Source organism: Amborella trichopoda, chromosome 12 (genome assembly GCF_054954075.1).
Source record: "Amborella trichopoda isolate Santa Cruz 75 chromosome 12, AtrichopodaSantaCruz75HAP2 v2.0, whole genome shotgun sequence".
Lineage (NCBI taxonomy): Eukaryota > Viridiplantae > Streptophyta > Magnoliopsida > Amborellales > Amborellaceae > Amborella > Amborella trichopoda.
Window position 1 is genome coordinate 89,096 of NC_142347.1, and position 24,799 is coordinate 113,894.

General features: G+C 38.0%; 1 pseudogene across 1 annotated transcript in view; it reads left to right on the plus strand.

Annotated features, from left to right (window-relative positions):
* The first annotated feature begins 1,547 nt into the window (after window positions 1-1,547).
* LOC110006692 (uncharacterized) overlaps window positions 1,548-24,799 on the plus strand; it is a 30,777-nt pseudogene continuing 7,525 nt past the window's right edge. Inside the window, exons 1-3 of the transcript XR_016046475.1 lie at window positions 1,548-1,986; window positions 3,065-3,152; window positions 3,279-3,368. The product of XR_016046475.1 is annotated as an uncharacterized LOC110006692 (transcript). The remainder of the gene's footprint in view (window positions 1,987-3,064; window positions 3,153-3,278; window positions 3,369-24,799) is intronic.

Below are 24,799 nucleotides of genomic sequence, written 5' to 3' on the forward strand. Positions count from 1 at the left end.
ATATTACATATGTTTTATAATAATTATGTATATTAATTTAGATATATGTTAATATATTATCTATATCTATTATATTATATGTTATATAATATTTATGTTATCTCATAGTATTATATAATTTAAGTAATATAATCTAATGAAAAGATATATATTAATATATTATTACTTATTAAATAATATATAATTATTATTTATAAACGCATATATAATAAATAATAATATTATTTATAAAATAATATATAATAAGTAACAACACTATTTAAAAAATTATATATAAATTCCTTCTTTTTCCCTTAACTTCTCCGTAGGGGGGAAGAGCACTTGTCTTTCAACGAAGTACCGTATTTGATGATAAGAGAGAGATCTACCGTTTTATTCGATTAACGGTGGTTAGGATAAAGGGAGTAGCATTGAGAGCAAGAATGGTTTTGGCTTTAATAATTTTTTTTTTTTTTTTTTTTTTACATATGAATTGTTTTGTGCAGGCGAGAGGTATAAAGCATCAATCTATCTTAAAGATGGAGGCAAATAGGTGGTTCCTTTAAAAACAATTGAAACTAATGCTTCAAATGTTTTTTTCATATAATTATTATTTTAAATTTTTAAAATTTATTTATTTTTTCATATTCATGATCCCCATGTTTTCAAAAATAAATTTATTGAGGCGTCCACATTTCTACATTTGTGGGCTTAACTGCATGCTAACCTCATCTATTTTTATATATTTTTTATATTTTTATATTTATTTTAATTTTTATCTAATCCTCTATTGGCTTTTTGGCTCATCTTGGCTAACTCTGGCTCGGCTATGGCTATGAAGAAAGAGGTAATAAACAATCTAGTTGAGAGAGAGAAAATAAAAGGGAAAGAGATGACACATGAGCAAAGAATTGGGACATGGAAACGCTAATTAACGTTTAAAAATTTGAAGAATGTCTATTTTTTATTTTTTGACAACAATTTGTAGCCGAAATGAAAAAAAATAATCATTTAATTTGGGAATAAAACATAATGTCCAAAATTTGTCTCATGTTCTAAAATTTCACTAAAAATCCACAATATCGCTATTTCAAAATTTCAATGAATTTCGTTAATCTCAAAATTCCATAAATTTCTTGCAGAAGCGAAAATTTATGTTAATGGTTTTTTTTTTTTTTCGTATTTTAACTATTTTATTTTTTCTCATTATCTCGGCTCGGCTTATATAGGCTTAGCTCAGCTTTGCTTGGCTTACTTAGACTCAGCTCGACTCAGTTCGGTTTGGACAATATCGGCTAGGTTCGGATAGACTTGTTAGGCTTTTATAGGCTCATTTCAGCTAAAAGTAAGTGAAAATTTAATTCAACCAAGCCGACGTGAGCTGAGCTAAGCCCATAAAAGCTGAGCTGTGCCGATATAAATTGAACTAAATTGAGCCATTTTAAACCGAGCCGAGCCGAATGTATCTGAACCGAATCAAGTGTTATCGCGCCGAGCCGAGCCGAGACGAGCCGAACCGTACTGTATGAGCCAAAGGAATAAATATAGGCAAATTTCCCATGCCCGACCTCTTTTGATCATCTACCGCGCTCCTCTTTCTTTAATCTCTTCTTCCCCACTCACAGTCTCTCTATCTTCCAAAATCTCTCCATCTTCCTTCTCTTTCAATTTTCTGGACTCTTCCCCCTCTTTTACTATGGCAAAGTCCAACTACCCAGACGAACTTTCATTTTCTCACCCTCTATAGATCCACACATTTTGCAAACCATCTTTCTCTCTCTTATCGCAAACCATTTCTTTCTCAACAATCACCGCTTATGGAGGGCTGAAGACCTTTTTTGCTGAAAGGCTGCTATATAGGGCATTAAAACTTACTTCGCAAGCTGCTCTAGTGAGAGAAAAGAGGAGCTCTTATCTGGTTATGGATGTGAAACCTGGCAAGGCCATGTCTGCTTCCTTGGAACTCCTCAATGAAGCATACGATGAATGTAGCAAGGTTTGAGCAGAGTATGCAATGACTTCTTCTTCTTTTTTTGTGAAAGATAGAGTATGTCAAGACTTTTCACCTAGGTATTGCTTTCTCTCTCTCGAATTGCTCTCTCTCCTATTGGGGGGAGGCTTGGGGGTGAAGGAAGTTGGAATGGGTACTCTTTCCTCTCTCTATCCAAAAATTTCAATGGGTACTGTAATTGGGACAGGCTCTTTTAATGTTTCCCTCTTTCTAAATTAACATTTCTCTCTAAACTAAATTCTATAGCATTATTTATACTCTCCCTGAAGAAAAAAAGATTAATTGGCTACTTCTCTATTTTCGAACTTGTAATTAGCTACAGTACTCCTCTCTTCCTCTATCTACTTCTCTTTCTCTCTCTTCTCTTTACAGTAATGTGACAATTTTAGGATAGAGGTGGACAGTAATGTGACAAAATTTTAAGATAGAGGTGGACAGTCAAACATGCTCAGAAAAATGCATATTCAGAATAATTTATAGTTCATATATATGGAAAACTGGTAATGGCTATACTCATATTTCTAAAAATATGAATATCCAGATTCTGTTTCGTCAAACAGAACCTTAAAGTGTTAAACGAAAAGAAAAGAATCTTGTTTCCCTTTTTTCTGCACCATTTTTATTTAAATGAGAGATAACAGATAGAGAAGCTCACTGTGATGGAAATGCTATGGGATATGTTACAGGGAGTGCGAACTCTATGGAAATGATAAGCCGGTAAGAATGTTGGCCATAACCCTCCAAAAAAAATTTTTGTGGGGGAGACATAACCCTCCAATTCTATTTTTGGACATGTACTTTATGAGATGTTATTACTAGTCGCCTTGCATTTGGTATATATCTGATATCTGCGATTTCGAGGTGTTTGGATTGAGTTGAGGCACGAGGGAGGTTAATGGTAATCTAATCTCGGAGATTCGCATAAATGTAACCGTGATTTTCAGTTCATGTAAAGTATAGAAGAGAGAGAGAGAGAGGATTTTTGAGGAATATTTTTTCGTTAAAAATGGGAGAAATGTGATTGGTGACTATTTTGATTGGTTGATTATTTAATTGGTTAAAAATGGATTTCAGGAAGGGTGTAAGCGTGAAGTAGTGGAGGGAGAGAAGCCTTGTCCAATGATGCGTCTGTCAACTGAACATTCCAACTGCGAGTGATGTGGTAGTTTCTGATTTGTGTTTCATTATATTTGTTGTGAGAGAAAATGTTCGTACTTGATTTTTTTTTTCTTTTTTCTTTTATTTATCAGTATCGAGTGTTCAACGTGAGGTGGTAATGTATGTGCAGGGAACAACGCTGAATTGCTTCTACGAGATCGACCACATTAGGCTGCCTCGTAATTCCCCCATTCACCTCAAGACCATTTGTGTTGTGCAGGTATGGAAACAAACAAAACCCTATTCCCAAATATTCTCAATGACCCCTCGAGTTTTACTATTGCCAGTCATATTAGATAGTTTCTCAGATATTTGGAATTCTAACAAATTTCTAAAGGTGTTTCTGTTTCCTCTAACCCTACCTCAGTATCACCAAATCTGGTTAAGCCTACAAGTATCAGTTATAAGATAAGATATTCATACCATACTTATAAGAATTAGCCTAAATTACAACTTAGAAAGAAAGAACGTGCAATGCACATATGGATTCTCTTATGTACACATAGCAAGGTTAGATGCATCCTAATCTCTCATCACCATCTTTTCTTTCTAGATAAAGTATTAGAGAGAAATTTATGGGATTTTGAGAGTAAGATTGCTCCATACAACTGGGTTTGTTGCATTCCAACTAAACTCAATAAACTTATTCACGAGACACGAGAAGTGAATATATGAAATTTTTGCACTATAAATGAGGTTCAACAAAGCCTCAACAAGGATGCACACCCTGAAGAGATGCCATGCAAAACAAAGGTCAACTCGTATTGACAACACCTATATGTCATTTCTCTTGTCTCCCCTCTTTTGGACTGTTTGGATTTGATGGTTTCATGAATTTTACATCTATTAATTCTTCTTTCTAGTTCATGGCATTGGTTCTATCAGATTTTGGCCTGCCTTAGTTCCAGGGTACAACAAGGGTACATTAAAGAACGAAAAAAACATAAGAATTATATAAACTTGTGGGATCAATTTATGTATATGTAATTTGGATATGCTTTACAATGGTTTGTGAGTTTTTATTGTCAAATGCCCTATTTTTGTATTTTTTTTGTTGGATTTTTTTGGAATCTCCAACCCTAAACCATATTTTGTAATCCAATTTGTTATATTCTTTTGAGCTTATTTGGATTCCTTACTTGTTGTTTTTAGTTTTGTTTCGGCTTTAAATATTTTATTTTATTTATTAGCATTTTAAAGAAATCTTTTTTTTAAGGGGCTTTTGGGTCATGCACAGGCCTAGTCCACTCAGCCTCGCACTTGGCTGAGTTACTCGGGCTGCTTCTAAGGCCCAAGCAATGTGGAATAACACTGCTTAGTATTAACCATGAATGTCTGTCACACACACAGACATGGCCATGTATTAAATGCTCATACATGAACCCATTCATTTCTTTAACATTGGGAAATTTTGGTAGTTTACTCATGAATATTATTTTTAATAGATTATTCACATAACATAGCATAGAAGCTTGTGAACAAATGAGGCATGTGATGATTTTTTCTTTTTTTTCTTTTCTACGTACTTGCTGAACATCTATGGGGATAAAAATATTTTAAGATCCTTAACTAACTTTTTTTTTTTTTTTTCCTATTTTTCTTTTTTTTGATGGTTCGAGTGTTTGAAAAAAGCATAAACCAATTTTGAAAGATATTCCCTTTAATGAAATATCTGTTGTAAACTTGAGACCTGCCATGAATTATGAGGTTAGGTGCATTGGCTGAAAAATGGTGATAACAGAGATGGCATAGGTCAAGGAGGTAGGACATGAAACCTTGTGAGATCGAGGCTTTTTTCTAGAACTTGAGAAGAGCTTAAGGGAATTTTGGATCTGATTTGGTAACAGATGGAGAGCCTTGCATATGTATATCATCTGTAGTCCACTTTGCTTTGTACTTGGTCGAGTTACTTGCTCAGGCAAGAGCTGAGTCCAAGGCCCAAGCAAAGTGTTATAACATTGCTCAGTATTAACCATGAATGTCTGTCATGCATGAACTCATTCTTCTTTAACATTGGGAAATTGTGGAAGTTTCCTCATGAATATTATTTTTAATAGATTTTTCACATATCACAACATAGAAGCTTATGGAGAAATGAGGCATGTGATGAACTTTTTTTTTTTTTTTTAAAACAAATTTATCAAACCTCTATGGGGACGAAAATATTTTAAGATCCTTAACTAACTCTATTTTTTTTTCTTCTTTTTTATTTTTTTATGGGTCAAGTGTTTGAAAAAAGTATAAACCAATTTAGAAAGATATTTGTTGTAAACCTGAGACCTGCCATGAACAATTTGGTTTGGTGCATTGGCTGAAAACTGGTGATTATAGAGATGGTAGAGGTCAAGAAGGTAGGACATGAAACCTTGTGAGATCGACGCTTTTTTTTTAGCACTAGAGAAGAGCTCGAGGGACTTTGGGATCTGCTTTGTTAACAAATGGAGAGCCTATGCTTGGATGGTTTTTAACCTCCGCATCTTTATGTTTTCTCACCACAATCTTCTTTATATCTATGCTGTTATAGGTTTTCCTCATTGTTTTTGTTTGTTATGTCTTCCATTTTTTTCTATTATAATTGAATTTGCACTATGAAGCACATCGTATTTTGTTACGCTTTTATGATTCACCTGATTTGATCCTTTCTTGTCACGTGTTTTGTATATTGGGTTTAAAATTTCTTCAGAAGGTCCTGGGAGAAATGCTCAACAATTTATGCTCTAAACTCTTGGACTATAGACTAAATTTACAATTTATAAGAAAACTTTCTTCTTAGAGACTGTTTTTTTTTGCTCTCGACAATCCAATTTTTTCCCTCTAAACCCATTTTCTATCTCTTTTGGGTTGGATGCGTTAATTGCGTTTTTCTTTTACTCCACATATGTCCCCTCTATTTGAGGCTGCCTCCAAACCCTAGATTTATCACCCTAAGGTCGTCGGCATAGGACCTTGCTAGATTGGTATCGATGGATGCCTTAATTTCATTTTTCTCTATTCTTCTTTTTTCTTGTTATTTTTACCTTTGGTAGAGGTGATATTGATAGATAAAATAAAAGTAGACATTGTTGGTAATGGTAATGGTTTGACCTGGACACATGGTTTGGAGTTACTCTTTTATTTTTTACCTATCTGTAATCTTTTCCTATTAGATAAGGGCAAGCTTTCTATGCTTCCCCTACAGCATAAAAGTTGTATACCTTCCCTTATCCAACCGTCCATTCTAAATGGACGGTTGAGATGGCCCTAGTTACAGTGTCACGTTACATCTCTAAGAGAAAATATTCGTAGGACCATTATAATTGTAGAAATGGCTATGATTGCAAAAAAATGCCGCATGAGAAGTTTATTTCTGGCAGGCAAGGATGAGAGATCCTAAAGATTCTTACCAGAGGCATTTCAAATGCCATAAAGTCTCCAAGAGGTTTCTTTGAAACAAACACCATAAACATATTTGACAGGTAGATGGTACCCTTGGCTTTAACTTTGCCTCTAGGAGCTTTAATAACGAAGACACGAACTCGCCAGGTTAGAATACTACTATGGAATCAAAACCCGAACAAAATTGCACTTTAGCGCTTCAAGCCTACAAGTATAATGTGAAGCTCATAATAACTCTTTCCTTTTCTATTATTGTTGTTGGCGCATTGATTGGCACTAGAAGTTGAATGAGTTTGAATTTTTGTTTTTTTTAGGACATTACCATTGGTTGGTTATCCGTGTAAAAAAACAAATGCCACAAAAAAGCATTTGCATGCCAAAAGCCAAAATCGTATTTGATCTATAGAAAATTGAATTTCTTGTCCACCATATTCAAGCTTTATAAATATTCATTAATGAATATGTGATAGTACAAACTAGTGGTAAACTTCACAATAGGAAGAGGTCACAAGCAATCTTCGTATACAACATGCTAACAAGTTTATAGTTGTTAGCTAACAATTTAACCACTTGTTTGAAAATTCCAATCAATTTCACAAAAGAGTAGGAGAAGACCACTTTTCTGGTTTCTTTGTTTTACCTACTGCAACAAGTAAAAATGATACCAAGATTGCTTATCAAGTGAAAATGACAAAAACTTGATATAATATGAAGTAACTCAACTCCCCAAAATAAATGTTTCAGAAACCAGCATGATTCTGCCACATAAAATGAAGGGGAATGCATCGCCTTCCTTTCACCTCTCGGCACTACCAAGCATTTCCACACTTACCTATATATCTCCAATATCTCCTCCATGCTTGCTAAGCATTTTGCACGTGCACCCCATGATTTTTCATGCATTTCTCGGGGTAAAACATTTAAAGTATTCATCAGAGTTTTCCACAGAATTTTCAGCACACATCTAAATGCTTTCATTTTCATAAAAGATTCCCTGCTACTCTTTCCTACAATCACTTAGTGCATATCATCCTCCGTAGTAATCAGAAACTCTTTTTGTCGATGGCACTCACGCACAAGTGCCACCACAACTCCAAACTGTCACTGCAGTGTCATTTATGCTGCCATTCCCCATACTCTCACCTCTCACTCATTGGCGTCTAAAACTCTCACCTAAGAGGCTCATAAACATGATCAATCAACAACAAAATGTAGACCTAGCTTTACAATTCTTTGACCATGCTGCGAAATATCACCCCAATTTCTTTCATAATCGTGATACTTATCATATGATCATAGAGAAATTAGCCATGGCTAGGGATTTGAATTCCATGGAAATTATACTCAAAGACTTAAAGGATTCCAGAATTTCAGTGAAATAACATTCATAGATGTTATTCCAAGCTATGGCTTTGCAAACAAGCCCAAGTTGGCCCTTCAATCCTTTTCCAGGATAAATGAGTTTGGGATAAACAAGCCAGTTCTTTTAGTACTCTTTTGAATGCAATGATTCAGACCAAAATGCTTGATTTGGTTAATTATATGTATTGTATAGGAATTGCAGGAAATTTGGGATATTTCCAATTGTTTTTACTTGTAATATTCTAATTAAGGTCTTGTGTTAAATGAACGATTTGAAATCAGCTTTCTAGGTTTTGAAGGAGATGTCAAGCTAGGGTTTTTTTTTCCAAATACTGTAACTCTGTAAGCTATGACTTACAGTTATAAGTGGATTTTGTGGAGTAAAAAGGATTTTTGGATGAGATTATAAGCAGAGTTTGGGTCCCTGATCGTTCAACTTACACAGTCATAATTGATGGTTTATGGGAAATTAATGGAGGCCGTTAAGCTCATAGTGACATGGAGGACAATTGAGTTCTTCCAAATGATGTCACGTATGGTGTAGTTATTAAATCTTACCATAAAGAGGGGCGACCAAGCGAGGCTTTAAGCCTTTTGAATGAAATGCTTGAGAAGAAGTTTATACCATGCCCAACCCCGTGTTGCAAATTTTTTTATCTTATATGTCAAGAAGGCAAGGTTGATGAGGCTCGTATGGTATGGAAGAAGCTCTAAATGAGGAACTGCACCCCGATAATGCTATATATAGTACACTCATCTATTGGCTTTGTAAAGGTGGTAAACTTAAAGCGGTGAGGAAGCTTTTGATGAGTTTGAGAATGGGTTTTATCCAAGTACATTGACATATAATAGAATGGGGAGTTGTAAGAGGCAGGGAGATTATGGGATGATATGCTCGGCAAAGTGTGTGTTACTAAGGTCTTTCACTTACAATAGGTTGATCAAAGGGTTTTCTAACACTAGAAGGGCAAGTGAAGGTTTTAGCCTATTTGGAGACAAAGGGTGTGAAGCCAATAAGTCCACTAATGCCCAACATAGAGGTTGGTATGTGGTCTAGTATTGTGTTCCTGAATGTGCCTTTTATGAGGACATTCATTTTTAGTAACATGCTCGGTGACCAAGTCTATTTCTCTCACCCTTAAGATGCATGATAGCTTTTATTTTAGTTGGAAGTCTTATTTCCTCTTCCCAAATCTATCTTGATAAATATTGAATTTCTCATTCGGCCCATTCGATCATTGGATCTGGAGGCATTTTATTTTAGACATGTCGTGGTGTGTGGCTCTACCACTATATCCGATTAATGTGTTGTTGCTTCTAACATACCAGTAGACAATCTGATGAGCCTCACCAAGCATGTGTCATTTTTTGGTGTCAAACATGGAGGCATTTTCCTGTTCACATCTTGAAATTCGGACATGGACACCTATGGTTTGACATTTTTGCCCCCATAAGTTTTGACATGTGTCTAGAAGTTGAACAACCATATTCATTTATGGGATGCATGTATTTGCTTTTTTATGTTAAATTTTCTTATTTACTTTTGACAATTTTTATTATTTATAGTTCTTTTTATAGCTTTTGAATTTGTCTTCCATCTTATGTTTCATCGTGATTCATCACATAGGAATATTTGTTGAGGCGTGTTTCAACAATCAACCAAATGCATATTTGAATTGGGTCCCTTACTTCACTAATAAGAATTAACGTGTCACTTCATGTGAATTGTTGTTTTGCGTAAACGTAGTCTCAGTTTAAGATTAATATTTTCTTGAGTCACCTTCCAAATCATTGTTAGCACTTAGCAGCCTTTGTACTTGCATTAAATAAAACTCACATGACATGAAAATTCTGCTAGCTCCCCAAAACAAAGGTACACAGTAATTAGGTCCAAATTGTTCCAGCATTCATGCTAGTTGAACTGGTCAAGATATTGTCTCTCATTTTTGTCTGAGATGCCCTTTTCTAGGGATTGTAGTTTCTTCAAATTTAGTTATCTCGTGCATTTTTTGTGAAATTCATTTATGTTTGAAGCTCCCGAACTTGTACTTGAATGGAGATCTGCTCTTCAAACTAGCAAACTCTTTGGTAGATGTGCAACTATGCAGTGGAAGACCCTAACAGCCTCACTATTCTTCAAGCTATTATCAAACCATTCCAGTTTTATGTTCTATGATGTGACTCAATGTTTCTAATGGGCAATCTCAATACGGATTGTGACATACATGACCAGATTGATTTCAAGTTAATTAAACCCTGGTAGTGCAAATTCCATAATATTGTCTTATAGCATGTTAATCATATTTCTAACTCGAACTCTAATTTACGCGGGGAACATAATGTCTTCAGATTTAGGAAATGGGATGAAGGGGCTGTGGTCAAGTGTAAAGAGGAGGGTAGGTAGTGATAGTTAAGTTGACTGCATGGTTGCTTGAGAACTTTCAAGCCTGGTTAGGGAGTGAGGTACTGCTTGTTTGGATAACCATGATTTGACATTCATTCAGCGAGGTCTGAGATAGGCGGACGGATGATCTGTGGCAATGGAAAGATGCTTTTTTCTTTTTGGTGGTGGAAGTTGTTGGAAGAGGAAGGGACTGTGAGGCTGCAAGGGTAGTAAACCAAAAGGCTAGTTTGCGGATGATAAGGTTAGGGAATGCTGCAGGTTGGATGGGAGGAAAGGCTAGGTTGTGGTTGGGGAGATTTTGACAATTTTTATTATTTATATTTCTTTTTATAGCTTTTGAATTTGTCTTCCATCTAATGTCTCACCCGTTTGATTCATCACATAGGAATATTTGTTGAGGCATGTTTCAACATTCAACCAAATGCATATGGGAATTGGGTCCCTCACTTCACTAATAAGATTTAACGTGTCACTCCATGTGAATTGTTGTTTTACGTAAACTTAATCTCAGTTTAAGATGAATCTTCTCTTGAGTTACCTTCCAAATCATTGTTAGCACTTAGCAACATTTGTACTTGCATCAAATAAAACTCACATGACATGACAATTCTGCCAGCTCCCCAAAACAAAGGAACACAGTAATTAGGTCCGAATTGTTCCAGCATTCATGCAGGTTGAATTGGACAAGCTATTGTGTCTCATTTTTGTCTAAGATGCCCTTTTGTAGGGATTGTAGTTTATTCAAATTTAGTTATCTCGTGCATTATTTGTAAAATTCATTTTTGTTTGGAGCTCAATTTTACCGAACGTGTACCTGAATTGAGGTCTGCTGTTCAAACTAGCAAACTTTTTGGGAGAGGTGCAACTATGCAGTGGACGACCCTAACAGCCTCACTATTCTTCAAGCTACTATCAAACCATTCCAATTTTATGTTCTATGATGTGACTCAATGTTTCTAATGGGCAATCTCAATACGGACTATGACATACATACCAGATTGATTTCAAGTTAATTAAACCCTGACAATGCAAATTCTGAAATATTATCTTATAGCATGTTAATCATATTTCTATCTCGAACTCTAATTTACGTGGGGAACATAATGTCTTTTGATTTAGGAATGGGATGAAGGGGTTGTGGTCAAGTGTAAAGAGGAGGGTAGGTAGTGATAGTTGAGTTGACTGCTTGGTTGCTTGAGAATTTTCAAGCCTGATCATGGAGTGAGGTACTGCTTGCTTGGATCACCATGATTTGACATTCATTCGAGGAGGTCTGAAATAGGTGGATGGACGATCTGTGGGAATGGAAAGATGCTTTTTTCTTTTTGGTGGTGGAGTTGTTGGAAGAGGAAGGGACAAGTGAGGCTTCAAGGTTAGTGAACCAAAAGGGTAGGTTGTGGATGGTAAGGTTGGAATGCTGCAGGTTGGGTGGGAGGAAAGGTTAATTTTGACAATTTTTATTATTTATATTTCTTTTTATAGTTTTTGAATTTGTCTTCCATCTTATGTCTCATTCGTGTGATTCATCACATAGGAATATTTGTTGAGGCATGTTTCAACATTCAGCCAAATGCATATGGGAATTGGGTCCCTCACTTCACTAATAAGAATTAACATGTCACTTCATGTGAATTATTGGTTTACGTAAACTTAATCTCAGTTTAAGATGAATCTTCTCTTGAATCACCTTCCAAATCATTGTTAGCACTTAGCAGCCTTTGTACTTGCATCAAATAAAACTCACATGGCATGAAAATTCTGCTAGCTCCCCAAAACAAAGGACCACAGTAATTCGGTCCGAATTGTTCCAGCATTCATGCAGGTTCAACTGGACAAGATATTGTGTTCCATTTTTGTCTGAGATGCCCTTTTGTAGGGATTGTAGTTTCTTCAAATTTAGTTATCTCGTGCATTATTTGTGAAATTCATTGTTGTTTGGAGCTCAATTTTACCAAACTTGTACTTGAATTGAGGTCCGCTCTTCAAACAAGCAAACGTTTTGGGAGAGGTGCAAGTATGTAGTGGAAGACCCCAGTGTTTCAAAAAGCGCAAGGCAGCACCTAGGCGGTCGGGGGGGTCCAGGCCGCCCAGCGCCTAGACGGGCGCCCAGAACCTGGGCGGCCCAGTAATATTTTTTTTTTTTTGGTTTTTCTCTCTCTAAAATAGCCTCTAATGGGTTTTAGGTTCAGTTGAAACCTAAAACCCACAATTTTGCACCTTTAGTATTAAAAGAAATGGCTCAAAAATGGCCTCAACAAGCGCCATTTCCGCCCCTGAGCAAGGCGCAGGCCTTGGGCGGCCGCCTAGGTGGGTTCCCGGGCACCCAAGGATACCCGCCTAATTTGGCCGCCTAGGCTTGGTCGATGCACCCAGGCCTTCTGGGCCGCCTCGAAGGCCCCCCAGGCATTGGGCGGTCCGCTTTTTGAAACACTGGAAGACCCTAAACATCCTTACTATTCTTCAAGCTACTATAAAACCATTCCAGTTTTATGTTCTATGATGTGACTCAATGTTTCTAATGGGCAATCTCAATATGGTTTGTGACATACATGACCAGATTGATTTCAAGTTAATTAAACCGTTGGTAATGCAAATTCCATAATATTGTCTTATAGCATGGTAATCATATTTCTATCTCGAACTCTAATTTACGAGGGGAACAAAATGTCTTCTAATTTAGGAAATGGGACGAAGGGGCTGTGGTCAAGAGTAAAGAGGAGGGTAGGTAGTGATAGTGAAGTTGACTGAATGGTTGCTTGAGAACTTTCAAGCCTGGTCATGGAGCAGTTAGCCGAACCAGAGGCTCAGGAAATAACATTGTGGGAGTCCCCTGCTATGGTGAGAGCTTGGCCCCAAGAGTTGTCAAATAGTTTGAGGCCCTCAAGAAATGATCTAGCTTCTGCTGATTGGAAATCGGAGTGACCTATGGACTTCGAGAAAGAGGACAAAGTGGACCCTTTGTGGTCTCTAAAAAGACCTATACTTGATCGCCCTGGGTTGCCTATGGAACAACCATCAAAGTTGAGCTTCACGCGGTCCAACTCTGGAGGAAGTCACATGGAGGCTCGTGAGTTACTCGTGTGGTGGTAAGAATAGGAGATTGTACCAGTGTAGGTGGAAGGCTGAAGGGGGGAAGCCTTTGAACCGCTTGTGATTAGTAGCCCAGAAGATAGCTGCCCCTTTGATTATATCAAACAAGGATTCAATGGTAGAGAACTGTCCTCGGAAGATATGATTGTTTCATTCTATCCAAATTTCCCAAATGAGGGCTGCCATTGAAACCTTCCACAATATGATGATACCTAAAGAGGCCCAGGGGTAGAGGTGGAGAGAGGAAAAGAGATTGGGAATATTTTTTGGGGTCACCCATTGCCATTTAAAGAGCTGAAGAAAAGCTCCCCACAAGGAATGGGCCAAGGGACAATATATAAAGAGGCGAGGGTTAGTTTCCTCGGCTTCGCGACACATGATACATCAATTAGGTAAAGCCAAGACTCTCTTTGCAATTGGTCAATCTCTGAAAGAGAGCAATCCAGTTGACTGGCATGTGGTGTGTGGACAATGAAGGCTTCACTGTGTGGGTGTGTGGATTGATATGTATTTCTACTCGCTCATTCTAGCTTGGTCCTTCATCCGACTCTGAGATATGAGTTTGGCTGCTTTGCTTTAGTATCAAATGGGCTATGAAGATTCCTATGTGTATCCTTATATATACACACACACGCATGCACATCCTGTTTCTGAATGGTAATTTTAGAAACCTATAATCCAAAATTTAAAAATACATGTGTCGTTTCCTTTCTATAAAACTAGTGGAGGCCACTAAATATAATTGTGCATGCTCCAAATTTTCAAATTTCAAGACTTTTTATTTTATTTTTACTTATCAAATCTACCTGAAATTTGGAGGGTGTGTGCACTTAGAATTTTTGACAATTTTTATTATTTAAATTTTTGAGCGATTTATGTATGGACACCCTTTGGGGGCTTCTGGCAATGACAATGCCGGACAGGAGGGCCAAGTCTTTCCACAAAGCACTAGCTCTGTCCGGCGTTTGTACTACCAGACAACTAGCTTATGCTATCAAGTGTTCGTACCGGACGACGCTCTAGAATGCCCCAAAACTCCTTTCGACCTTTCTTCCCATCATTTCTACTTCTCTCTCTCTCTATGTGCCTAGAGCTCCCTCTCGCCACAAAGTAGCGGTCTAAAGCTCCACAATCGCAGACATTTTGCCATCCTAATTAGGTAGGTCTAATGGTTATGTATTAATCTGAAGAAAATTAGATTAATGGTGGATTAGGGTTTTGTTGCTCAAAAAACCCTAATCCACCAGGAATTAGAGAGAGAAACTCGATCCTGATTGCAATAGGAATCTCAGGCCGCTCTTGTAAATCCTGTTGACTTTGATGTTACAATCAACTCGATTCCTATGTCAACTCACAATCACTTTGACTCATTCATTTTAATTGCAATCTCCTGAAAAGAATCATGGCATGCCAAAATTGACACTGTGCAAATGAAATCACAATATCCATGAGTTAGCTGACTTGGTTAATGGGTTTTTTCATTTGCTGTATTTTGTTGTTGTGCTTTACGTCAATAGCAAAATTTGAGAATATCATATTTATGGGTTCTTTTAGGGTTAAGGTGGGCTTATTATGGAAATTTTTATCTTTGTTTTAGGGTTCGAATGGTGTAATTTTGGCAGTGGTAGTTCCCTTTCGGATTGTTGTCTTTCTTGTTGGTACTCTCATGTGTGAGCCATGTTCTTATCTTATTTCAACTGGCTATCTTCACTAATATTTCTTATTAACCACTAAATCTAGATAAAGTATCAAAGTGTATATTTTCAGAGCTGCAAAAGCAACTACAATTATAAATGGTTATCTTTGTTCATTTTGGAAATCTAACAAATATTGAGATTTGTCAATTGTACAAATTTCTCCATAATGTTTCTGATTTCATGATGATGTCATATCCACGTGGGGACCTATTTGTCATTAGTTCGTTTGGTGGTATTGTGTTATAAGGTGGGATTGGGAAGGCATTGTCTGAACTTAGAGAGAGAAACTGTGGTCAGAGAGATGAGGGAAGGATGGTACCACTTTCTCTCGATACAGCCAGTTCTCTGGATCAGAATGAGGAGGGAAGAGTGGTTCCACTTTCTCTCTGTAGTCGTTTCCTGCACAAGAGTTTGAGGTGCTCTAGAGAGAGAAACTAGGGTCAAAGAGAGAAGGGAATGGTGGTTCCACTTTGTCTCTCTATTGCCGGTCCTTGCACGGGTGGTCAATTGAATTAAGGTAGTGAGCCAAGGAAAGAAAATCAAAAGGTATCATATTCCTACGGGAGTAGTACTATCTATCTACTTTCTCTTGGCAAAATTTGTATTAGGACAAACAAATAAATTCGGTTTTTGAAAAACCAAAAATGAGTAGTTTTGTCTTTTTTAAAAAAAATTATTATGAAGTTAAAAAATGGACATGTGTAATAACAAAAAGTTTTAAGTATTTTTGTAATAACAGAAAATAAAACGGATATTTGCAAAATTTTATCAAAATAATTAAAACTAAATAATTTTGATGGGAATCGAATCCGTATAGATCTAGGAAATATGAAATCGCTTGAGCATTCTGCCTTCTACTGTGGATTGTAATCGACAGTTGCTTTCTCAAACTGATCCAACAGTTCCCATGACCTACAGATCGTCGCAGAGGTTCATGATTGGGCCACCAAAGTCAGTCAATAGACAAGGGGACTCAATCCCAATCTATGGACTATAGATTCTCCTCTAGGGATGAACCAAGGTCACTTAGATATGATGTAACCACAGCTATATGGTGCATAGGGGTAATCTCCCGCACATGTACAAGCTTCAACTTGAAAAGTGGTTCACTTTTCGATACAGCTATCACATATACATGTCGTGTGATGATTAAGTGATGAGGCTTTGGCCCTCATCTCTAAAGGTCAGCCATCACATATGAGGGTGACACAGCCCTTCGGCTCACTCATCCGAGCAACTCCGACCTCATCAAGGGATAACCCACAAAACCCTCATCAGTTTAGTTCTATGCCCAAGTACCATGGGTTTTTCAACTCGACTGACCTAGCACGTCAAGCCAAGTCTGAGTATCAGCACATAGCATTTGCCTAGTATGATCTACAAAGGACCACACTCCCATTGTGTTTATGTTCCACTATATAAAATGTTTTTATAATGCTCTTCTAAGGCCTTTAATAGCCACAAAAACCCAACACAAATTCCTCTATTCTATCATCTATGGGATCACAGAGCGGATCTACGAAAATCCCCCTTCTACGGCCCCTAGACGCATTGTAACTCCCCCGTTTTGTTGTTGACGTAGAGCACCAAAAACTTGGTACTACAGTAGCTCCGTACACTGCTACAGTAACCTGTACCGTGCTACATTGCCTTCATACAGTCATTTCTATGTAGATTGCGAGCTCTGATACCAATTTGATTCAGGAAAATTTGAGGGAACAGTAAAATCAGCAAGAAGCAATGCTAAATACAAGCACATATCGAAGAAACCTAAGGTTTCTTCCCCATACACCATGCTAGGGTTCCAAAAGCCTAAGCTTTTCTCTCTTTTAATTTCTAAAAATCATGTAAAATTAACCCTCTTAAGGCCCCACACGCCTCTTATATATTGTAATTCAATGTTCAAAAACATTACATGTCCATACAATGATTAAAATGACCTATATATCCTAATTTAAACTTAAATTTTCATAATGACAATTTTATCCTTGTGAATAATACTCGTGAATAGTACATGTGAATAATACTCATGAAATAAATAAATAAAACTATAAAAAACCTAGAATTCTTAAAAACTAAAAATCTTAAAAATAAATCCTAGAACTAAAATCAAAATATACATCCTTTAAAATTGAATAGAAATTAAAAATAAGCATAATTTTGCCCTCCATCACTCTTCCATTGTATCGGCATTCTGGTAGCCACAAATTTGGGTCTAGATGGTATTTTTTGGTAATAACTTACTTCCATAGGTGGTCGTCTTGAATGGCATAACGCCCCCACCATTTACCTAGTAGGGTTAGGTTGGTTTTTTTACGCTTCGGATCCCTAGGCCACCTTGATGACGAGGAAGGAAATTTTTTTCCCAAGAGATCAATTGAAACTTGTGACTGTTGTTGTCACCTAACTGCAAGAACTTTCACATCAGTTGTTCAAGGCAAGAACTTATGAAACCAACATATGGAAGAGGGACATCTGGTATACTGGTACATTAGAAAGGGTGGCTTTGATTAAGGTAGGTCTCCCTGCCGAGGATAAAAAACGACCCTTCCATGTGGCGAACCTTCTATCAAACTTCTTTATAATGTGTGCCCAAAAGTCTCTCTTGTTGGGTTTCCGAGGTATAAAGGAATCCGAGGTAAGTTGAGGGAAGATTTTCAGGTTGGGAACCCCACCTATCAACCATTTGTTGAGTAACTTCTAGGTCGATAACCACCATGATCATCTTTGATTTGTGCATGTTAACTTTAAATTTTGTGGCCCATTCAAAGCATTCGAGAAAACAGAGTAGGAAATCCACTTCCTAGGTGGAGGCTTCGCAAAACACTAAGGTATCGTCTGCGTACTAGAGATGAGTTATAGGTGGCCTTGGTATCCAATGGAAAAGCCTTGGAGCATGCTGGAATAGAAGCAGCGGCTAATCAAGCGACTGAAAGCTTTTGCAACAATCTTAAATAGGAAAGGGGAGATGGGATCCCCCTGATGAAGGCCTCTTGAAGCTTGGAAGAAGCCTTGGGGGGATCCATTGATCATGACCAAAAAGTTAGGTGTTGAAATGCCCCCCCGGATCCATTTCCTCCAACAATTGCCAAATCCCGTGGGAAGTAAGATGTTATCGAGGAGGGACCAGTCCACATGATTGTATGCTTTCTTCCAATCGCATTTAACTACCTGTCTGAGTACTTTTGGAGAAATGCCTCGAATGGATGCTTTCGTGAGCTATAAAGGCACCATCCAAGATTTGACAATCTTTAACAAAATCACCTTGCTGCAGAGAATTACCATGCCCAACACCCTCAGAGACGGGAATCCAGCACCTTTGAGAGAATTTTGTAAGTGCTATTGATAAGACTTATGTCCTTAATTCTTCAGTCCTTTCCACCTTGGGGATTAGGGCAATGAAAGCTGCATTGAGGGCTTTGTTTAGACTCCCCTCTGATGGAATTCATGAAAGAAAGCCAGAAGATCCTCTCGAACCAAGGACCACAAAAGATTCAAGAATGCTATTAGGAAGCTGTCGAGGCCAGGAGAGCGAACTTGGCCCAAATCATGAATGGATTTTAGTATTTCGTCCTCCTAGAAAAGGCGTTCCAGCCAATTAGCATTCTCTTGGGGCAAAGTGAGAAAGGAGATGTTGCCCAAAGTAGGTCTAGGCCCAGAGGGGGCTGTGAATAACTTTCTGAAGAAGTTAAGAATGGCCTCTTCCAGCTCTTCAGGTTGATCCAAGATTCTCTTCGATATTAATGTGGGTAATAGAATTATCCCCCCTACAATTCGTTATTTGGTGAAAAATGCAGAGAATTTTAACCATTTGACCCGAGAGCATTGGTACCAACACATCTCCTCCTGTTTGAGGATAGTTTGGTACTCTCGTTTGAGTTGGACTCTATGTTCTTCCTCTATTTATTTATTTTTTGAGATAAAGTTAACATTGTATTGCTGAAATTGTTGTGCACAAGATTCGGTAAGTCCAACTTCACCCGCTAGGGGTAGATCGGTAAAAAATAGTCAGCGTATCATATACAAAAAGGGGGGCTTATATATTCCGCCCGATTTAAAACAGTCCGAGTTCTTCCTCTGATAGGATGCGTTTTTCTTCAATGATGTCGACCTCCCTAATAGCCAGAAGGATAGAGCCTTTGCGAGAATGGAAATTGCTTGCTCCATTCTTTCAAGGTGTGTTTAAGCAATGGAATCTTGTATTGAAGGTGAAATCCCGCCCTACCCGTGACAGGGGGATGGATGAAATTCCACCAAAGTGGTACTAGGTAGAGTAAATTTGGTTCTTCTAACTAGGCAAGTTCGAAACATAAAGGTTTGGGGCCCCTTGGAATAGGCTGGGTGTTGATAATGATAGGACAATGGTCCAAAGTGGGCTTGGGGAGGGCCTTAGCATGGGATCTAGGGAAATAGGTGTCCCAGTCGAGGCTGAGAAGGAAATTAATCAGCTTAGAGAGAGAAGGGCAGAGGAGTGGTTAGACCATGTGAACCTTCCTCCTTCCAAAGGGATGTCTATGAGATTCTGGTTGGAAATGAAGCATTGCCATTGTAATCCTGTTGGAAGAATTCCTTTCCATTGACCATATCATAATGTTGAAGTCTCCCCCAAGCACCAATTGGAGGGATGGATGGCTGCCACTTGGTTGACCTCCTCCCAAAAATAGCTCCCTAAGACTTTTGGAGTTAAGGCCGTAGATTGCCGTATATTTAAATGAAGAGTCGAAAGAGATAGCAAGGAAGGGAGCCCTATGCCTCTCAGGGCCCCTTGTGTCGAGAGAGCTTCCCATTGGCAAGGTCCTCGCTCCCAGACTTGTCTAACCTGTTGAAGGGAGGGAAGAGATTGCATTGTTTCTGTGAGGGCTGATATCGTGGGGGAGTAATGGATAGAAAGTTCTCTAATAATACTCTGCTTCGAGGGGTTGCCCAACCCCTTATGTTTCAATTGATGAGAATCATGGGGAGGGAGAGGGTAAGGAGAGGAACCGCCTTGGAGAGCGTTGGGTGGGGGACTACCCTGAGAGTTCGGACCCTCAAGAGGAGACCCGAAGAGGAAGGGGGCTTGGAATGCTTGTCACAGTTGATGTTGCAGACAAGGTTGTCTAGCTCCTTGCTACTTCTGCCCTTTCTTTTGGATCTAGGTGAGACTTCGGTTTGAAGGAAAGCTTTGAGTGCTTCAGCTGGCCCATTGAACTAGAGACCCATTACTCCTAGGACTTGGGATATATTTCCTTGGGCTAAGTCCATATTGGCAGCGAAAGGGGAGTCTACTGACTCTGGAGAATGGGAAAGGGTGTCCAAGGGAAAGCTTGAAGAGGTTGGAGATTGAGGGAATTAGGCGTTCATCTGTATTGATCTAGCAAATCTGTGAAGCTCTAATGGTCATCAATTAAATCAAAAGGATGTATAACTTGAGTCATATCTAAAAATTTTTAATTATACTTTGAAATACAACAAGTACAACTCTTCAAAGTTATAGTTGTTTTAAACTTTTGTTAAGTGATATACTTTTGCGTTTCCAGCTTGAAGCCACGATTTCTGGTGTCTGACCATAATGAATCTCAAATTTGATGGGAGGAGTTTACGGGTAACTCCATCTCACCATAGAATGGGGATTGCCCTTGCTAGGAGCTCAAATATCATCGTTTTAAGTCTTAAGGTTGTAGTTCTTGAATCTATAGATCATGTGGCTTTCAAAGTTCAAAATATTAAGTCTATGGCTGCTTGCTTTGCAGGTCTCAGGGAGTTGTTTTAGGAGGAACTGGATTCTATCGCCTCAATGGCCCTGGTGACTTGGTGGATCGATGGCAACATCAACATTACCAAATGGTCCTTCGAGCGAAATTCCAACCCGAGAGTCTCTCACAACATGCTTGAATTCTCAGACCGCATTTCAGGAATAACCTCATAGCTCAATAGATACCTTATCAGTACTAATTAGGATGCTATGTTCACTAGCACCCAACTCCTTTAATCCTCTCTGAAAAAGTTGGAGCCGGCAACTAATTGGAAATTTAAATAGAAAGCTAGGACCGATTGAATAAAGCAAAGGTTAGAACTCTGACGAGAGAGATTAATCACTTCGAAAGAAAGAAAAAAAAATTCTGACAAGAGGAACCATAGGACCCAAGCCAAGCTTAATTACCATCTCCTCTTAAAAAGGAAGAGATCTTTTATTTCCAAAGATCCAGGATAAAATGGCTAAAATTTGGGGACCTCAATACTAGTTTTTCCATAAGATTAGAAACTCTTTTGGGCCTCATCAGTCCATATGAATGCCCCCAATTTTATTCAATATATGATAGGTGCTATGATCGAACTAAAGTTCCTGGTAAACCTCTTGCAGAAAGTAGCCAACCCATGAAAACTGCGAACATCATGCACAATCATAGGATTAAGCCAATCCTCGACTGCTACTACCTTCCTTTGGTCAACTTTAATCCCTTAGCTGAGATAGCATAACCAAGAAAGATTAAGTTGTTTGTCATGTATTCACACTTCTTAAAATTCACATATAGTTGACGTTTCGTAACAAAACACACACTAACTGCAAATGCTCCATATGTGCCTACTCACCAATGTTGTACGTTAGAATATCGTCGAAGTAGGCCACGACAAATTTACCAATAAAAGGCTTAAAGTTTTAAACACCTAATTCGTCACCCTCATAAAAGTACCGGGAGCATTAGAGAAGCCAAATGGTATCATCAACCACTCATAAAGGCTTTGAATGCAGTTTTCCACTCATCTCCTTGTCAAATACTAATCTAATGGTACCCACCTCTTAATTCTATTTTCGTTGATAAGGGCGGGACAATGCATAGACTCGTGCTCTCTCGAATGAATCCCTTCTATAGAAGCTTTATGACCTGTCTCTGCAACTCTTCATGCTTCTTTGGATTTATTCTATATACGACCTTGTACTGTAGACTAGACCTAGAAATGAGTTGGATGTCCCTCATAGGTGGTAACCCCTTGGGTAGCTCATCCGGAATGACATCACTATAGTCCCTCATTAAGGGCTCTAACTGTGGTGGAACCAAACTATCAAGCTGCTTCTCCATAGGGACCACTGCAAACAACATCCTTGACTCATCCAACCCTTCCATAAATTCTGCCAAATAAAGGAAGAAAGTTAGCACACCCTTCATCTAATTTGGATGCACTTTCCTCTTGAAATAAATATAAAACCACTTTTATCCAATCTTTGACAAAGGAGTAAGCTTTTTAAACCGCTTATGAATGGTACGTCTATAAAGGGCTTTGGATCAGTGTTTTAAACTGTGGGATGCGGCCCCATGCGTGGGGAGGGGGGGGGGGTACGGGTGCATCACCTCGATGCGGTCAATAAATATAAAAAATTCTAAAAAATCTAAAAAAAAAAGTTAATGCATAGGAAAAATATGGAGGTGATTTATGTGACAGCAGGTATTTAATTTATTTATTAACTCAAAAAGTATCAGCTATCGAAGATTCTATATCCACCATCTCCTGATAGATCATAGAAGACATTAGAAAGTTGAAGCTAGAAACTTGAAACTAACTTCATAAAACATTCAACAACCATAATCACAAATTTGCAACTACAAACTTTAAAATTACAAAATACAAACTAAAAGTCTATGAAGATTAAAGAGTTCAAAAGTCAAGACAAAAAATCATCATCATTTCTCAAGTCTTGAGATTCTAAATTTCAAATCTTAATCAGACAAGTTGTCTAGAGAGTCTCCATGTGCATCATCATTATCACCATCATCATGGACGGCCTCCACATATTTTTCTTCTTCCTCGGTCTCCTCTAAGTCAGCCTCCTCCTCCTCGTCGACCTATGGAGCTGATGTGCAATTGGACCCAGCTACACCCTTTTGCGCTTTAGTTTTAAGCCTTTTTTCTTCATTAGCCCCTGTGGCTAGGTCGACATAAAGCCAAGTAAGATCCTCACCCTCAAACACATGCTCTACTCGTGGATCCATGGTCCACTCAATTGTGCAATCACCATCAAATTCATACAATTGAATTGGGTTGAGATCCATGCATTTTTTATACCTCTCCCTAAGCCGCTCATTATACCGCACATAAACCAAATCATTCAAGTTCTTTTGCTCCAACCTATTTCTTTTTTTGGTATGGAGCTGTGGTAAACAAGGAAACAAGAAAAAGCAAAATATGTTATTTTCTTGTTTCTATTTTTACACTTTTAAATATAGATGTTATACCCATTTCCCTAAGCATGAGATTAATACAATGAGCTACACAAGGAGTCCAAAACATATGTGCCCTCTTCAAAGTCAAAAAATGCCCAAAACATAATTATCACCATTGTCGGTGACAATTTGTGTCACATGTTTCTCTCCAACAAATTCTACATCCATCAAGTCACATAAGTATGTGGCATCATGACTTGTCTGATACATCAACAAACTTAATAGAAAAAGTATATGTTGGACAGTTGACTAAAAAAATTAAGAAATGCCCTTGACTTCTGATCAGACCATCCATCACACATAATAGTTGCCCCATACTTCTCCCACCCTTCTCTTTGATAAATCAAAAGTTTGTTAACATCGAATAAAGCATCCTTCAGTAAGGGCTCCCTAATCTCATGTAATGTAAGAGAATTAAGTCTTGGGCCAAATTGCCTGGACCATACATGTAAAATTATTTAGGGTGATAGTATTAAAAAGAATGCAGACCATGTAAAACCACTTTGTAATGTACTTACATACCCTCTTCCTCTCTTCTTTCTTATATCGATTTTCAATTGTGGTTTGTTTTGTTTTTTTCCCTCCTCACCTGAACCACAATTTCAGGGTCAGGGGTGCAAAATGTATCCATTGGTCCCTTAGAGAGAGTTGTTTTTTGTCCAACACTACCACCAATAGTTATAACTCTCTCTTGACATTGGAGTACCCCTTTGCCTCATACTAACTTCTGACATATCCTCATTATCTTCATCATCATCAAATAATTAAATTTCATCTATTAATTCTTTTGGTTTCATTTTTTTTCTTCTTGTTTTTCTATCCATGTATTCTCTAATTTCGTTTTTGATATCTTCGGTAGCTTGTGGGCATGCTCTGACATTCCCAGAAATACCAGCTAAGTGTTCTTTTTGACGAAAAATACCCCCCATATAAGTATTTCTACAAATAGTACAAATAACACAATTTCGGTCTTTCGGATTTTTAGTATTACATATTTCCAAGCTGGATCCTTGTTACTAGAAGATTGTGAAGAAGATATTGCCCCCAAAAAAAATATTAGTGAACTAGGAAATAAAAACTTAGCAATTACTTGAAGAACATATCGATTTCGTCTCTTGTAAGTACCTTACCTTAAATACTAAAGTTGGCATTTCTCAAAGAAAAAAAAAATTGATTTCTTCTTGGCCCTTGAAACCCTCAATTTGTTGTCAAACCTTCACTAAAACTTCCTCAAATCAACACCCAAGATAAACAAATCAACAACCAAAGATTTGGTCTCGTAAAGGCCACGGATGTGGTTGACTTTGGTGGTTTGGGGGGTTTAATAACCCCCAAACCCTTTCCCCCCTGTTTTGGGGCTTAAAAATACCAAAATACCCCTTTTCGAGGGGGTATTTTCATTTCGAAGGCTGGCCGCATATGCGCCCTATGTGGCTGCTTATGCAGTGGGATGCAAGCACAGCCCACTAAAGCGCATATGCGGTGTCAGGCAATGCGGTTGCCAGCGCACGGCCGCATTATA